The following is a 14,109-nucleotide window of genomic DNA, read 5'->3' on the forward strand; positions in this document are numbered from 1 at the left end:
CCTTTCTGTTTCTGGATAGAGTCATGCTGTAAGCCAGTAAGGCCCATTACACAGAAGGGGTGGTTTACTGGAAGCAGGTTCCAGCCACAGAGTGTTGGTAGATCTCTGGGGTTGTAGGGCTGGATTCCCAGGGTGGGCTCTATCTTTGGAACCTAGTGTTAGGGCACATGGAATTTTGGCCAGATCAAGCCAGAGTTTATTAAGTGGAAACATCTTCAGAAACACCACTCCTTGTAAGAACCCTGTGAGGGATGCATTATTGTCATTTGTGGCAAATTGTGGGGATTGGCTTGCTGCACCTGTTCCAACCCCCTCTGGTATGACTTCCTGGTCTATAGTGGCTGTGCAATTAAAAATGGCATTTTCTACATATCCTTGCACCTATGATTTTGGATGAAGTTTTAGTTTTATCACTTGTACTCCTGTGATACTTGTTAGTCATAGGGTTCAATATAGGGGGAGAGATTAGGTGTGAGGCAGCTATATTGCTAGCAAGGAAGATGCCACAGGTTAAAAGGGGCTGGAAGCTATATCTGGAAACTCAGCCTGGAGCCTAGTCATCTAGCCCTCCAGTGGTTTAGGAGGCTACTCATACTTAGTAATAAGCTTCTTTGTGTTTAGAAAGTTAGTGTGAATTTTTCTGTCTATAGTTGTGCTCTGACAGATGCACCCATTATATACCAGAGGAAGCTGAGACTGGAGCTAGGAAGTGACTTGCTCCTGGTTGCACAGTTAATGAGTAGCAGAAATGGACAGTGAGCTTAGGTCCTTGGACGCTAAGTCAAGGCTCTTTCAGCAGCAGGACAAGCAGCAGACTCAGGGAATGCTTTTAAGATAGTACTGAAAAGCCACACATGCAGATCCAAGGTCTGGGTGACATAGTGGCACTTTGATCACATTGCCAAGTAAGTAACATGGTCCCTACTGGCTTGAGCTGGAAGTAGGTGGCGAAGTAGGTGGCTCCCCATCAATCCCATCCAATTAGTTGCCTCTTCCTGTGTTTTTCTTTTTGGCTTTCTTCCTAAGTGTATTACTTTCTGTACTAATATTGTGATCCCACTTATTCATCTGTGGGCTGCTTATTCATCTGTGTTCACATTGTACTGCATGTTCCTGTATTGTTCTTAGGATATTTTATTGCTCCTTCAGTTTTTTGGGGGGAATGAAGGAGAGAATAACAGATCTTATAGGTTGACAGGCAAATATGTAAATAGTGAATTTTAACTATCAGATGACTTTTCTGTCACATACTAAACTATCTAAAGTAGCTGTCCTGTCCATTTAAGTCTGTTATTGTCTTATGTATGGCTCTCCTCATCATTTGTAATTATATTCTTATTTAGAGGTAGGTTATGTTTGTTTTCTCTTATATTTTCCATACTAGGAAATAAGTTTCATGAGATCAGGGTCCATGTCTACCCTGATCAGGGCTATGTCTGTAACTCTTACTCCACTCCTGGCACAAAGTAGATATTTGAAAATGTTTACCAAGTGGATGAATGGATGATAAGCAGGGACTAGGTCTTGTCTTTTCATCTTTGTATCTTATCATCCAGTTCAGAACCTAACACATAGAAGTTGCTGACTCATTTTAATTGAAAAATAGCTATAGTATGTGTACATGACCTACATTCATGAATATAAATTTTATTTTTTTCTTTTTAGTGTCTTCATAACTGGAAATTTTGGGCTGTTCATCATTCACTTGCTGTTTATTCAACAAATATCTGTAGAGTGAGTTGATACAAAGATAAGAAAGAAATCTTTCATAGCTTCAATTTTAGCAGAAGATCTAGCGCATTATATATCTTTAATACACTTTCTAGAGGAGTAAGTAAATGAATGAAGGAATGTTAAATTTGTGGGTCTTGATATTACTTGTAGAAAAGAAACTCAACATTTTCAGACAATAGGGTAATTAACTTCAGTTACACTGCATTGATTAGATGCACTGAATATCTTTCTACACAAGATAGTATTTCTTAGATGGCATTCACTCTGGTATTTCTTGTCTGACTGGTCATGGAGAGCATGAATCAGCAACATCTTTGTCTCTGAGTATTACTGGAGGGCCTTTGGGCACCACTCACAGAGCTGAGGCACTCATAGAACAGGGTAAAGGAGAATGAGAACGCAAAAAGAAAAGAAAAAAGGGAAATGAGAGAGGTCAGGGGATGGGAATGAGGTAAAGAATGGAGGAGAATTTGGAAGAAATACTGGTGATAATAGTGATGCCTGCCAGTTATTAAATACCTTTTCTAGAGATTCTACAGAGAAGGCAATGGCAACCCACTCCAGTACTCTTGCCTGGAAAATCCCATGCACGGAGGAGCCTGGTAGGCTGCAGTCCATGGGGTTGCGAAGAGTCGGCACGACTGAGCGACTTCACTTTCACTTTTCACTTTCATGCACTGGAGAAAGAAATGGCAACCCACTCCAGTATTCTTGCCTGGAGAATCCCAGGGACGGTGGAGCCTGGTGGGCTGCTGTCTATGGGGTTGCACAGAGTCGGACACGACTGAAGTGACTTAGCAGCAGCAGCAGCAGCAGAGATTCTATGTGCCTTTCAACACATGCTGTTGTTCAGTCCCTAAGTTATGTCTAACTCTTTGTGACCACCATGGACTGCAGCAAGCCAGGCTTCCCTGTCCTTCACTATCTCCCAGAGTTTGGTTAAACTTATGTCCACTGAATCAGTGATGCCATCCAACCGTCTCATCCTCTGTTGCCCCCTTCTCCTCCTGCCCTCAATCTTTCCCAACATCAGGATCTTTTTCAATGAGCTGACTGTTCACATTAGGTGGTCAAAATATTGGAACTTCAGTACCAGTCCTTCCAACGAATATTCAGGGTTGATTTCCTTTTGGATTGACTGATTTGATCTTCTTGCAGTCCAAGGTAGTCTCAAGAGTCCTCTCCATAACCACAATTCGAAAGCATCTATTCTTTGGCACTCAGCCTTCTTTATGGTCCAACTCTCACTTCCATACATGACTACTGGAAAAACCATAGCTTTGACTATATGGACTTTTGTGAGTGAAGTGATGTGTCTGGTTTTTAATATGCTGTCTAGGTTTGTCATAGTTTTTCTTTCAAGGAGCAAGTAATTTCATGACTGCAATCACTGTCTGCAGTGATTTTGGAGCCCAAGAAAATAAAGTCTGTCACTCTTTCCATTGTTATCCCACCTATTTGCCACTGGATGCCATGATCTTAGTTTTTTGAATGTTGAGTTTTAAGCCAGCTTTTTCACTCTCCCCTGGTTGAGTATACACACACACAGTCAACCAGAAAAAGAAAAGAAAAAATTGTTAATTTTTGTGTAGACTTTGACCAGAGTAAACAATTAACAGAAAAGAGGCATAATGGATGACAAATGCGGCAACTCTCAAATGCCATAATTCCAGAAGTAAAGCAAAACCCCTGACTCTAGCCTCACCCCCCACATGTAGTGAGTAAACAAAGCCACAAAGACCGAAAAAAGCAACAGGAAAATAATAAATAAAATTGAGGAGCCATGTAAATACTTTCTGAATGTCCATTCCCCAAAGGGTTGAGGTTAGGCATATGGTTCTGTTCACCAGACCTTAAACAAAAGACTTGGGCTATTTTATGCCCTGGTCATTATTGTTAGGTAAATTAAAGCATGATCAAAAAAGTGTAATGAAATATTAATTTTAGTTACTGTAGCTAATTGAAACCATAATAGGAGTTGTGACTATGGAAAATAGAGTGAGAACACTCAGATGCACGTCCAAGTCTAGCTTACCCATTCCAAGTTGGGCAGTAGCATATTTTTGAAAATGATCATTATCCCTAGAGTCTATACTTAAGTGAAACAGGAGAAGTACTTGGCCTGGGCAAAAAGAGCAACAAATAACTTTCAGCTATCAGAAGACTTCAAAAATTCAAATTCAATTTAAAAGCTACTAATTGGTAGTATGTTCACATTGCAAAAATACATAATCCCTGTCAAGCCAAGGACTATGTGATTTTCATCTTGCTGTTGCCACTTTGAAGCCTACATCCTGGCATCTAGGGGATGCGCATCAGTAATTGGTGAGTGAATGAGTGAATGATTGTTGATGACCTTTGTTTACTCTAATAAATGAGATGGTTTTCTTTCTGACAAGTGACCCCCCTTCCTAAGTGAAAGTGCAGATCATCAAGATTTGGGGGCAAGAAGACAGCTCTACTTTAGTTTGATACATAACCCTGAGAGAGAGATGAAAAATAAAAACAGAAATTTGTATATTTTGTTCATTATTGAACAAAAGTGTCTGGCAAATGTGAGGTATTCAACAAATATTTGTTAAATTAATGAATAAATGCTTAGCATGGAATCAGAGGGAGAGAATGAGTTAAACAAAGGAGGCAACAAGGAGAATTTAGAACTTCATAGTGTAATTTTGGAGAAGGCAATGGCAACCCACTCCAGTACTCTTGCCTGGGAAATCCCATGGATGGAGGAGCCTGGTGGGCTGCCTCCGACTGTCGGACACGACGCGACTTCACTTTCACTTTTCACTTTCATGGACTGGAGAAGAAAATAGCAACCCACTCCAGTATTCTTGCCTGGAGAATCCCAGGGACGGGAGCCTGGTGGGCTGCCGTCTATGGGGTCGCGCAGAGTTGGACACGGCTGACATGACTCAGCAGCAGCAGCAGCAGTGTAACTTTACTTCTCTGCTGGGTTACCAGTTCTTAAACATTGCGGCACATTCTTACTTGATGTAAATACAAGAATCCCCACCTCAAGCTAGTATAGTCTGCCTTGTGGGGGTTAATCAGGTTTCTCTTTATGAGGGACCGGGATAATGCTTTTAAAGGCACCAGTTCTAACAACTTGGTGAAAGTTGCTCTAGAATCACTTAAGATTCAAGAGGAATATATCAGGGCCTTCCCAGTCATCCTCATGTTACAAGGGAATGATATGTCCTTAAGGAGAATTTGTATTAGGTTTCTGAGCTTTGTACCCTCAACCTCCATTACCTACTTATATTCGTTGATTTTTCCTGGAAGAGCTTTATTCTACTCATTTTTTTTCAGGAAAAAATACTTTACTGATTATCAAAGGCCAGTGACGCAGAGGATGTACATGAGAGGCCATGTTTAAGTAGCACTGAGAGAAATGTCCTTATGAAGAATGCTCCTAGAATGTGTCCTTAATCTACACTTGACAACATAATGGACGGACACACTGGCAAAAAAACAAGCTGGATGCACTTTAGCAGGAGTAATTTGTATGGAGTAGAAAAAATGTCATCAATACTCAATAGTTACCCTATATGGCATCTGACTTTTCTTCATAAAGTGACTGTGTGTGGTAGTCTGTGTATGTGGGTGGCATTTTTTTTTTTTTTTTGGCTTTTTCAGACGAGAATGTATATACATTGTTGTTTTCTCCTTTTGTTATACACTTAACCATCAATTTAAAGGGGAAAAAAGACTGTTGAAACAATATTTATTTTCATTTAGACAAGTACCACATTTTCTGAATCCATTTTGAATTCAGTTCAAGTGATGGAAAGTTGGTGAAATTTTGCATAGAGCCACAAACTTGAAAAATTGTCACAAAGTTTAGTGCTCCTCTATTGTCTCATGATCATACACGGGAGCAAGTCATATACTTTTGAACACATCTCTTTTGCATTGAATTCCCAGAACTGTGGTGCAAAGATGCAGGCAATAATTTTCACACAGTAAGGGAATGTTCAGTGGGCCTTTGTATTTTGTTCTACCTAAAACACTATTTGAATGTGACTCTTTTACATCACTGGTGAAGCTCTCTGGTGTTACTGTACACAATAGGGCTCTCTTTGCCAACGACAAAGAGGGGGAAAGTTGTAAGAGGGCAAGCAGTAAAGCCAGGGGGAGCAGGGTTTATGAATGAAAAACCTACAGTAGAATTTTAGACAGGAAAAATTTTGACGATACAAGTTAAAGCTGGCCCCAGGCAGCAATAATTTACTGAAGTGGCATTTATTTGGCTGATAACCCAAGGTCTTGCTGAACGGCATTGCTAGTACAACAGAGGTAATCTTTATGGAAGAATGAATTACAATAGCAGTTTACAGGAACATTAAATGATCTTTCCCTTATGAATGACCTTGTAAGCTCCACTGTAGCTGTTCCAACTTTCTGCTAGCTATCTCAGAAGATTTTTCTGATAGGTTTGCAGTTTATCTCACCTACAATAGAGTGAATGATAATGGTGTAATGTAAAATTTAATTTCATAAAGTAACTGAGCTGAAAGTAGATGGGGTAAGATATTCACGTTCTGAGAAGCACAATGACTTGCTCAGCGTCACACAGCCAGGTGATCTGCTTCAGGCTCCAAGCCAGTAGCTATTATCTAAGAGCTAATTAAACAGACTCAGATCAAGAAGTCTCAAGATGAAAGAGGATTATAAAAAAGATTACACTGCTTTTCTGCCAAGCATGGGTGTCAGAGAGTAAGATGAATACTGAATTATTTGTAAATACTAGCATTCCTTTATTTTTTATTCTCTAATTAGGAATGATATTAAGGGGCATTAAATAATTTTATAGCTGAAAGTTTGAAATTTATTTACAGTGTGCTAGGACTTTTCAGTGCATTTTGATGCATAGATGTATTTTTGTTTAGAATGCAGAGAGTTTCAGGGAAGGATGAAAGTTCATCATTTTAAGTTAAAGACACATGGAGTATTTTTCTCTTCCAAGGTACATGCACTATTCCTTAAACACCCTCTGGATCCCAAGCAACATTCAGTCTGGGCGGGGTAAAAAACATGGCACCATGTATAGAGAAGTGCTGAATTATCCATCAGTTGCAGTTCAGGTATTCGGAACTGGCTGGAGGTATAATGATGGGGGTCCTAGGTTTCTTATCTACCTCCTCCCCTTCCAGTGTCTTCCTCTCACATTGAAGCTCCAATCTGGAGGCATTATGGGTAAGATAAGACTAGAAATAATAAGCCAGTGTCAATCAGGGAGACTGAAAATTTGTCTCTCAAGATACCATTTTTTCTCTCAATACCACCACAGCTAACACTTTCTAATCATCAAAAAGAAAATCACCATTTGTATTCCCCTGTAAGTAATGCATTTTATCTTTTCTCTTTCAATAGCTTGAGACTTATTTGAAGTCTTTTTCTTCCTGTTACGTTGGCTACTACACTCCTCCTCAACTTAACATTGGTCTGACATTTGCATCTGCCTTGCCTCTGAAATGGCTCTGACTAAATTCATTAATGAGATACCTGCCAAATCCAATAGCATGGTGAAAGTTTGTTGCTGAATCATGCAAAGACGCCGGGGTTCTTGGCCTCCGGAGGAGAAGAATTCAATCCGGGGCCAGAGACGAGGCTGGATTGCTCACAGCTTTTGTGTAATAAAGTATTTAAAGTATAAAGGAGATACAGAAAGCTTCTCACATAGACATCAGAAGGGGGTAGGAAGAGTACCTGCTTGCTAGTGTTAGCAATGGAGTTATATACCTATGGTTTTACATTGTTGATTTCCCCCTTATTCTTGAAACACCTGCTTGGCTTCCACAATTCCCTTCTCACCTTGCTGTCCTTTGATTTCATGAGTCTCTTCCCTTTCACGTTGGTACTCTCCAATGGTCTTCTCTGGGTCCCTCTTCTTTTAACCTTCATACCTCCTGTCTTCTATTCATATAGTTTTCAGTACCTTCCCATGAGTTTTGGACCCATATTTCCAATTGCCTGTATGAAATCTTCCAATTTGTACTGTAAACAACCACAATTTAAGCACATCATAAACTGAACTGTTTGTCTTCCAAAATCAGTTCTTTACCCTGTACTTTTGATTCTGCTTAATAACTCCATCATATATCTGGTCCTCTGTGACAGAAATTTGGGAATAATTCATTATACTTTCACCCTTGCTACTTCTATAAATGTCATCAAATTCTCTTGGTTTTGCTTCTTAATCATTTCTCAAGCCTATATTTTCCTTTGTCTGTTGTCACTACTGTAGTTTAGTTACTCATTTTTAAACCCTATCTGGTTAATCAGCATGAAAGTTGTTATGGAAATAATAGAAACAGTGTGATATGACAGAGTTTCCTGGGACCATCTCTTTGATGAAGTGACATTTTGGTCTGATGACCAGGAGCCACCCTGGAATGATCTGGGGGGTAGAAAAGTGTCAAGAGTAGACCAGATAATACACAAAAACTCCAAGGAGAGAACAAACTTGGTGGGCCTGAGAAGCAGAAATCAAGCCAGAATGACCAAATCATAATAAATCAGGGAGAATATAGGGGTACAACGTTACAGAGATTACACAGAAAATTTTTGACCATGGAAAGGATGCAGTACTTATAATTTCATTGTAAGTGTTGCGACAATCCATTTGCCATAGAGAGAGAGAACAAATACTTATGGCTCTGGGACATTTATGACATATCTATTGAAATGAAGAAGTTGAGAAGAAGGGCCAATTTGAAGGGGAAGGTGGATTTTAGTTTGAGGATTTGATCAATGACTCTGAAAATTAAAAAATATTAATATAGCGATTGAGGAATTCACTACTTAGAGATCAGAGTAGAAGCTCTTGATTTGATGAGATTACCAAAGACAGTGAAGACAGAGATTATAAGACAGAAAGTAAGGAAGAGGGACAAGGAGAAAGTCTTGGAGAAGTGGAAATGGTGATAGAGAGGTCTTAAAGGAAATATGTAAGAATAAGGAAGAGCTGGGTGTATTCTCAGACATAGGGATGGGGGCGCTGGCAGAAGAGATAGGAGATGCTGTTAAGAGTTGTATTATACTCCAGATCAAGGTTAGCTGGGACTAGGTAACAATGTATACACCTTAAAGAAAGATGAACAGTCAAGTTGGGGTTGCCTTGTGAGGGTGGGGAGCATAGGGGGAGAGAACTTAAGAGAATGGCACAGACTAGGTCCAGCTAAGCCAGTCAGGCAGGTCAAGGCCCAGGTCTAGTTTAGTCAAGGACCAGTGTAAGGGGCTCACGCTGCCTGAATTTCCTCAATGAAGCAAATGTGAAGGTCATCCCCTGTGAGTAAGATTAAGTTGAAGGAAGTCAAGGGGTGGGCCCTTGAGGATGGATGGTGGTTTCCTATAATAATTAGTCAACAAGGGATGTGTAAAACCATTCCTGAGGATCAGTGAGAGCTCGGCTGAGGTTAGAAAGCATTGCTTTATGGTGTCCCAGTTTCCATGGTTTCCTTTCTCATGCAGCTTGGGAAAGGGAGCAGAGAAAACCAATTATTGTCTACAATAAGTCTAGGTTAAGAAATACTAGCTTGATGTTAGAGGCTACTGTATGTTTTTTCCTAATGCCACAATATTATTTTGAATGTTGTGGAAAAAAATAGAAAGATTATAGGTCAAATTGAATTTTGTTATTTTTCTATGCTAAAAATTATATATGATTATCAGCCCAATTTTGAAAATCTGCAAAAGCGTAACCAAGGTTTTACATTAAGAAGCCTACAGTAATTTATATTTAACTCTGATTGTAAAAGAAATCTGAAAATGTTGGACCACTGTTATAGTGATTTGGGCTCTTATCTAGCAAGAGATATATAAGAGACCAAGAATGTACAAATAAATAGTAATGGTATAACACAAATTTCAAATTTTTTGAGTGACACATTAACAATGTGAAGTTTTCCACTGACTGATATTTTAATGTCACATCCCCCAACAAAGCTATAATTAAGGTTATTTTGGCATTTTCATCTCAAATCTCTGCTTTTGGGGGGGGCGAGCGGGTTATAATTCCACTTTTAAAATGAGCTTCCAGATACAATTTGACATAAAATATGAAGTCTTATCCTAGCAACAACTTCCCTTCTACCCTTCCATCATGAAATACAGGAATATGTGGTCTTTTAGTTTTAAAAGTTATAAATGCATTTTAAAAAGGAAATCAAACCTTTTACGTTTGTTTGGATTTTTTTTGTTTGTTTGTTTGGATTTTTTGACCAGAGTGTATATGCAGGAACTAAAGTCCGGACTTTAGAACAATTCACACAAACATCAGAGATCATTATAGCATGTAACAGTTCTGGAAGAAGGCAGCAGTCTCACTTACTATGCTTGTCTGCTTTTAATCGGAATGTAAATTAATTCATATTTTTCTTTGAGAGAGACAATACTTGCCCTGTGATTATTCTCAGAAAAAAAGAGTTTGGGTCTATAGTTGCACATTTTAAACAGCATATGAATGTTAGAGCAATAGAATCAAAATAGAAACAAAAAGTCAACGCAACTGAAGGAGAATCATCTCTCTTTTGTACATTGTCCCTTTCTCTTAATCTCTTGAGCACAGAAATTTTATATGAATTCTAATGATTTCCTTTCCTACTCATTTATTTTATATATATGCAAATATATGTCAGGTGTATTATTTATTGTATGTGTATATAAATACATATACATATACATATACATATACATATATAGGCTTCCCAGGTGGAACTAGTGGTAAAAAACCTGCCTGCCAATGCAGGAGAATTAAGAGATGCAGGTTCGATCTCCGGGTTGGGAAGATTCCCCTGGAGGAGGGCATGGCAACCCACTCCAGTATTCTTGCCTGGAGAATCCCATGGACAGAGGAGCCTGGCAGCAGGCTACAGTCCATAGGGAGCACAGAGTTGGACACGACTGAATCAACTTAGCATGCACACACACACACACACACACACATAATGTACTATATATGCATATATATAACCAAGAGATAAATCTCTGGAAGAATCGTCTTCTGGGGCCTTTTCTGGCTTGAATGTGAATTCTGACTTAGGAGGGGGAAAGCTTTAGATACTTCTGAATAAAGGAGTTAAATTCTTCACTGGAATTCAGAAAGTAAAAGGAAAGTGCTTGGGAGGAAATCTTATGCTGAGGTGGGGGGCGGGTCATAGAAAGGCCATTCAATTCTTGCAGGAAGGTCATAGGGGCAGTGGGAGGGGTCATAGACTGAGGATCATTTGAAGAATGCCATCCTTTAAGTAGGGTTTAGGCATATTATTGGTTGGGAGACATCAATATGGTCTTTCTTGCACAAACAATTCTAGGAAATGCCTCCCAAGACATTTTATAGCCCAGGGTGGGGGTGAGGAGAGGGGTGAAAACTGAAACAACCATTATTTATTCCCATCAGAATAAGTACTGAATCACACACAAAAATCCTTTCTGAAACTCTTGGTCATTTTACATGGATGAGGGCTTGACTTTGCTTGGGAGAGACATTTTTCTTATCAACACCTTGCCTTCTGTCCTCCCCAAACATATGTAACCTAATATCCTCAGGAATAACAGAGATCAAGCCTCAAATACATCCAGAGATTTTATACCTCTTGTCTCAAATATTAAAATTCTCTGGTGTCACCGTCACATGTATAAAAATGAAAGAAAGGAGCAACATCAGCGACTACCATTGAGCTAAGTGTAGTGTTACTTAATGTAGTTCTTGATAAACCTTTATGGCAAATTAGAGGTTTCCCATTTCCCCAGTAGGCTAGCTATAAGATGTCAGGAGGGCTTTTTTTTTTTTTTCCTTTAACACGCGGCTCTTAAGAATTTGTAGCTATGTATTTTTAATACTGTCAATAAACAGCTTCCTCAAGACTCAGAGGGGCAATAATGGAAGCTGTTAACAAAGTGTGAAAGCAACGGGCTAGCAAAGGTTAATCACATGGCTGCCCACTAATGACCTCTACAGCCCTCAGTTTAAACCCAACAGCACTTGTAAAGACCAATCACGTGAATAATTTCCTGTCTGAGGTAGCCTTTATGGTTAAGAATAAAAGCAGAGCTGATTGTGAATAGAAAGACCCCGGCAGGGGAGGTGGTTATTATTTTTAAGCTGATCTAAACACCTGGGTTTCCCACTGGACCCTATTAAACTTCCTCCATTATGTCTAAATATTTCAATCATTTCTACAGCAGTTGTGAATGAATGTATTACTAAGGTAGACAAGAACTAGGAGACAGGGGGCAGGTTATCAAATGGCAAAGCCCCTTCCTCCAGGTGATGACAGGTAGGGAGAATCCCAGGCTTTGGGAAGGGAATTAGAAGGTCATCCCTCCCTCTGCAACTCCTTAACCCCATTCCGCTTCCAGGAAGACCACACGTAAAGCCATTCAGACTAAGAAAATTTTACTATTTTAAAGGCCTGTGGATGAGGAGATTCCTGAGCTTGCCCTGGAAACCCATTTCATTGTTTAACAGCCCTCACTATCAGTCAACAGTTTTCCCATATAAAGAAGTAAGTTCTGCTGTGGTTTAGACCCATTTTCCCTGCCCTGTCTTTGGATGGCTGTATTTTGCTGATCCTTCCACATTTTATTATAGACTTGGTTAAACATTACTCCAGTAAATTGCTAAGTCTTTGAAGATTTTATTTGCTACTTCTAGCTTACAGATCTGAACATATTTAAGTGAGGAGCACTTATCTAGTAACAATGCCTTTTTTAGGTTCATGGCAAGGACAGGATTTAAATGAGTAACAGGGCTTCAAGATTCCAATTTGGTACCTAGAACTGGGTGGTCCTGTGGGCAGTGGGTCAATCCATACTCAATCCTTCTTCTCTCTTTTCCCACCCTTATTTGTATCAGCTTTTATCTTGTTATGTTATCTCTATAAATATCTCTCTTCTAAACTGTATTATAAGATCCCATAATGGGCAACATGTAGCTGAGGAATATCTGGGATATGCAGTCAGGTCTAAATTCAAACTTTGCCTCTGTTACTTCTTGTGAGAATGTGGACAAGTTGCCAACCACACTAAAACTCAATTTCGTAAAAGCAATACCTTCTTTCTAGAATTGCTGTAAGGATGAAATTAAGTAATTTGCACATAGTCCCTGAAATGCACTGGGCACACAGTATATGCTAATTCTTGTTCCTTTCTACTTATTAGTATCCCTAAATCCAGCCTAGAGCCTTATAATGATAAAGATCCACAGGACATTCACATTTAGCATACTGGGGATGATTTGGTTCCAAATGGCAGGCATACAACTTAAACTAACTTGAGCAAAATGGAGATTTACCGTTTTACCTACCCAATCAGCAGGTGAGGGCAGTTTGGTCTCAGACATGCCTTGAAATAGAAACTCTTTGGGTATAGCTACCAGAACATTTTTCATCCTCCTTCTCTGCTCCTCTCTCAGATCCTTAGCTTTTTCTTAGACCAACTTCTGTTTGGCTTGAAACATAGTTTTCTGTTGCTCCAGGTACACAGCTCCTGTCTTTACTGTCACAGAGAGGGCCAATCCAACTCCAGCTAGATCAAATTCAGATTTGCCCAATTTGTGCTCATTCCCAAATTCATTAATTGAGGTTGGGAGTTGGGAAGAGAAACAGTGACCATCACTTTCTATCAGAGTCATATGATTGAAGCAGTGGTAGGGTTAGTTCCCTAAAAGTAGAGGGGCTGTTTCTAGAATAAGGGAGGGTGCTGGACAGCAGAACAATGAGTATTCACTTAATTAGAAATCCCAAAGGACCCCTCTTCATCTCAGCCTTTACTGCTACAGAGTTGTTTCGTTGCTAAGTCATGCCCAACTCTTTTGTGACCCCATGGACTGTAGCCCACCAAGCCCCTTTGTCCATGGGATTTCCCAGGGAAGAATTACTGGAGTGAGTTGTCATTTTCTTCTCCAGGGGATCTCCCTCACCCAGGGCTCAAACTCACATCTCCTGCATTGGTAAGCAGATTCTTTACTGCTGAGTCACCAGGGAAGCCCCACTGCCACAAAGTTGCTATGCTTATTTCCATAGCCAGAGAACCTTGGCAAGAAATTTAAGAGAGGGTATTTTTAATTTCTTTCCCTGACTGGTCATTGATAATGATGATGATGATGAGATTGACTAGATTTTTTATATTTGCATAATGCTCTAAAACTCTGCCAGGTTCCAGATCGTTCTAGAGACATCCTATCTGCTTCAGAGTTCTGTGATATAACTGGAGTGATATTTTTTTTTCCAGTAAAAAATTGTCATGCATATGGTGCTTATTTTCTTATTTGTGTTTCTCTGAGTTTTTCCAAATTTAATGTAATGAAGTCATATTATTTTTATAATAAAACAAGTGTTGTTGGAAATAAATAAGATTTGTGGTCTG

This window comes from Cervus canadensis, chromosome 7, assembly GCF_019320065.1.
Source record: "Cervus canadensis isolate Bull #8, Minnesota chromosome 7, ASM1932006v1, whole genome shotgun sequence".
Lineage (NCBI taxonomy): Eukaryota > Metazoa > Chordata > Mammalia > Artiodactyla > Cervidae > Cervus > Cervus canadensis.